We start from the raw sequence: 5,317 nt of genomic DNA on the forward strand, positions 1-5,317 counted from the left end.
TGTTTTACCTTCTGTGATATTATTAAATAAAAATCACAATTTTATTATTGTGAGACGCCATTTTTGATCATTCTCTCGTGTGACTTTACCGAATTACGTACTGATTTTGAAGACGAAAATTACAGTAATAAGCAATAAATGGATTCAATAAGGTAAGAGAAATAATTTATCTATGATATTTTATATAATTATTTATGGTTTCTGGCAATATAAATTAATTTTACGTGTTTCTTCATGCACGTAACTTTACTGTCAAAATTTCCGAATGCAAAGTTTGAATGTTCTCATTATTTACCAATCCCTTTGATAATGTGCCGATATATTACTTTATAAGCTTAGAATATTGAATTATTATGAATATTCGATATATTTATATGTGTTTGAACTAGTATTTAGTTAATTCTACGTGTTTTTCCAACATTCAAAATTTATTGACTAATGGCGATTTTTGTTGTTGTTCACAGCTGTTCCTAACCAACCGATTTATCCCAGAGGACAAAAATTACATAAATAAGCAAAAAAAAAGGATTCAATAAGGTGAGATAAATAAGTTATCTATAATATTTTATATGTTTAATGATGGTTTCTGGCAATTTAAATTAATTTTACGTATTTCTTCGTACACGAGACTGTACTGTCAAAATTTCCGAATGCAAAGTTTGAATGTTCGCATTATTTACCAAATACTTGATAATGTGCCGATATATCACTTTGTAAGCCTAGAATATTGAATTATTATGAATATTCTATACAATTATATGTATTTGAACGAGTATTTAGTTAATTCCACGTGTTTTCCCAATATTCAAAATTCGTTTACTAATGGCGATTTTTTTGTTGTTAACAACTAATCCAAACTGACCGATTTGCCTATGATATCCAGATAATTGACTGATCAGCCACGTTACAAGATAATAATTTATACGCAAAATATAATTTATCTAAGATAATCGAACATTTTGATAAAGCCTCATGTTTCCCAAGAATTAAATTCTGTTTACTAATGTGGAATTTTGTTTTGATTCCAGCCTATTTTCACGCATTGAAATGGGAGGCCTTTGGAACAGGCGACTCTGAGCAGGATTATGCATTCGAGTTATTATATGACTCTGATTCAGATGTTCTACTGGATGCCACCACCGATGTCGCAGACATCACCGATTTCACCGCCGACCACTCGAGCAACTTTGAGGACGACTTCAACGGTTTCAGAGGTGCTAGATGAAACTAGTATGGTGTCAGGAGTCGACACGTCCGAGGACCTACTCCCTGGCTCATCTCGGACAGAAACCAGAGGTCGAGCGGGTGGACGGCGTGGAAAAGGAAGTAGGGGCGGTCGTCCCAGAGGCAGCCGAGGAGGAAATGCGAGGTTTAGTGCCAGTGTTACTGAACCGTGGTCAACAGAAGACTACACTCCAGCACCAGGACCGTTTACTGCTGACTCAAGTGTAAAAGTGAATGTTGATGTTCAGTCTGTTAATTGATTTTTTAAAAATGTAACCCTAGTCGTAAGTTAGAATTTAAAGATTTTTTAGTAGAGTATTCAATTTCTTTAATGTCTTTTGGTACCGATGTCTCGTCTTCTCCAGCTCTGAGGCATCATGTGGCGCTGGATTAGCCTGTAAGGTTATCTGAAGATATGTCCAGACATACCTTACAGGCGATTCTAGCGACGTAGAAAAAGGCATATCCATCAAGGCTATGCAAGGTATATGCCAAAAATAAAAAAAGGAGCGAGACTCGGTACATGTGTAAAGAGTGTGATGTTCCTCTTCACAAAAGCATCTGCTGGCAGAAATATCACACTATTTGTCATTATTAAACTGTTTTTGATTGTTCCTGAAAGTTTTATTTAAATATTCCCACAAATAAGCCAATAAACCAAGATTATATCATTTACTAGAAAAAACCAATTTCACTCAAATTTGTCCGGGAATAGGGGTAAGATTTATAAAAACCTGCCGGGGCTGAAAGTGTTAAGTTTAAAAAATAATGAATAATGATATTTTCATACTAGGCGAATGTATTAGGTTCTCATAAAATCAGTGTAGAGTGTAGGTAGTAGATGGTTATTTACTTTTAGAATATTCTCTACCTTCTTATAAAGACACTGGAAAATGTCTTAAGCACTCATACAACCTATGCAGGTGAATATATAAGTTTTTTTTTTTTAATTTTATATTTATACACAATTTCACCTCTGCTAACTCATTAGTTTTTGAGATACAGAACTGTTAAAATAAATCATTTAACCAAGAACCTGCTTTTTGTTTGATTTATATAAAATGTGTAATCAAATTGACACCACGGGTGCTGTGTTTATAGGGTGGGTTAAGTACAATTATTATTAGGACGATGCTTGTTTGAAAAGCCAAGCCTTTGCCAAATTTGAAACTTGCCAAACGTGCCGCTATAGTAAAGAAGTTGAAAAACACTGGTTTAGAGTACATAATTATACTGAACTACTTTAATTAAAAAATATATCATCATTGGGTTGTGAATTTTACGGAATTAAAAAAAAGGAAATTAATATAGGTATGACACCCCGGAAGTCCGGGTAGGGAGGGGAGTCGGGGCCGCACAGCCCGATTTGACCTCCGCACTCAACTCTCCGGTCGACCGGGCGTTAATGACGCCCTCGGTAGCGCGCCGTCGGTCGATACGTGTGAGTCACACGACCAGCTTCCACCCTTCGACTAACTCAGTTATGTAAATTGTTCAGGGCGGTCAATCGAAGCTGGGCTTGGTGTGGTAGAGCACGCTCAGTGTAAGGTAGTCTTGACAGTTGGGTAAATATAGGATGCCGGGATGATAAAAATGATGAACGCACCAATTAATCGACGCAAAGGTCAACGGTTTTTATTATTAATTATGTATGGTTCACAAAAAGTTACATACACAACACAACACACAGGACACAATTATTTAGTTTTACACAGTTTATAAAGTTACAGGCACATTCGAGATTAAAGGTCGGTCTAAAGTTTGCAGAATATTAATTAAATTTTCACGAGTAGGTTCATTTATATTTTTATTCGCAGTGATCGCACGGCTACACTATTATTTATAGAAGAGCTATCTAAGTTAATTTCTCGATTTTTAAATTATCTAGACACGTCTGGGCGCCTTGTGTCGCCAGCAAATCGCGATTCGCGTCACTTAACCGCTACAAGAAGTCGGTACGTAGTAAACACGTGTTGACTAACCGGATCGATTCCTGTCGATAGAGAAATCGTTTTCAAAGAAAGTAGGTAAACAGCAACAAATTATAATTCACCCGGCGAGACGTGGTGTCTACCTCCGACCTCGGCTTACTGACCTGGCCGCTCGCACCACCCGTTATGTCCCCTTTTCAGCCTTATCGCTGTCCCTCTCGATCTACCCCTGAATGCTCATCCCCTCTCTGTCATTCTCGCCCGTGGCAGAATGCTTGGCCTTTACTTGCGTTTTACCTTAAGGGTCGTCCAAGTCACCTTTTAGCCAGGTAGTCGAGAATTACAGCGATTTCGGAGGAATCGAGCCCAAAAGAAACAACATTAGGTATGGTTTTTGAAATATTCGAATTACGACTATAAATATTAATCCTGCGTGACCAACCTTTATCTCAATCATCTAGTATTTTTTTACATTTTTAGTTAATAAATACAGAGCATTTTATTCATCGAGCGGCGATAGACGGACATTTGGCTTAGCGGACTATAAGAAACATGAATGTGGCATCCATATCTTCGCTCGTACTTTACCCTAAAGGGGTCCTCCATACACGTAGAAACGTAGAGGTATCAGGTATATCAATATCATGAATAATATCATTCTGATGAGGTGTGAACGAATGATTGCGTATTTATTCTCGGCGGTAAACTAGTATTGGTAACGACTGATGGAGCTCCTGATATGGTTGGGAATAATGTTGGGTTTATTACCTTACGTAAAAATTATGAAGCAAAACCCACTTTTAACAGTTATCATTTCACTATACACCAGAAGGCGAAAAAGCGTTAAACCTGAATCACGTGATGGATTTTGCTTTTAAGATTGTGAATTCAATTCGTGGAAAAGCTATAAATGAAGGCAATTTCGATCATTATAAGAAGAATGTGGATCGTAAAATGGCGAACTTTTGTTGCATACAGATGTAAGGTGGCTTAGTATATTATATTATATAGCGATAATGCGATTGATTTGTATTTTTCTCGTTATTGGTATACTTACATGTATAGTTGATTTAAATTAATTAATTGTAGTTGTAAACAAATGTTCGTTTTTATATTTTCATTGGTTATATTTCCATTGGTTATATTTCTCAAATCATTAAAACCGATATTGTTTTGGTTCTACACGAACTGAACACATATTATCGCAGAGAAATTTTGATTTTGATTCAGTAGTTTTAAACGATTTTTCAATATGTTAATAAGTTGTATTCTAATGATTATAACATATTTTAAAATAGGTATAGGCATATGTGTAGTTAATTTAGTTTATTGCAGTTGTAAACAAATGTTTTTTTTATACTTACTACTATGTTCAAAAAAAATTCATAAATAACTATTAAAATTATTCCACATTAGTTTTATTGTCAACCTGACAGAAGTTTATCTAATGTATGAAAACACGCCAGAACAGGTTCGGTACTTCGCCTACTACCAATATCTTGCTAAATTGAACCTTATGCACCCATCACTATGGTTCATATTGTTTTGAACACATCTATTTACTATTAAATCTTTTCCTTTATTTATATATATGGCTACATTTGAAAAATACAACGCTGGGCGAAGTTCGGGTAATCATCAAAAATTCATTGTAATCGGGTAATCATCAAAATCAATGATCAAAAATTAATGTTTTTCCTACAAAATGTGAAATTTCATGTCACTTGTACAAAATTGACAACGCAATACTTCATTGGATATAATTACTAGTTACGAAAACATTTTAATTTTTATGATATTACGCAAAATCCCACTAAAACTAGGCGAAGTTCTGGGTCACGACGGTATTCACACCTTGACGTTCGCTCTCCGATTGCCAGCGAGTCCAAAATTTCGTCGCGCCTATAGTTGAAAATTATTTGCCGTTTCACTGAAGTATCGTCTTAAGGACCTACTCATTAGGTACCTACAGTAGTTCTTTACTTATGATTATGATATCTAAAAAGAATGCATTTAAGGGTAAAATTAAAAATCAAAGAAGAATGGTCCAACTTCTTTCCTTCATTAGTTACAAATTGATAAACAAGTTGGTAGAGCTTGGTCGGGCTCATTTAACAGGGTACATTTTTAACAGGTTACCATAGATAATTCAGTTTACCGCT

This window comes from Rhyacophila brunnea, unplaced genomic scaffold (genome assembly GCF_057557595.1).
Source record: "Rhyacophila brunnea isolate RB1 unplaced genomic scaffold, BYU_Rbru_1.0 scaffold_9, whole genome shotgun sequence".
Lineage (NCBI taxonomy): Eukaryota > Metazoa > Arthropoda > Insecta > Trichoptera > Rhyacophilidae > Rhyacophila > Rhyacophila brunnea.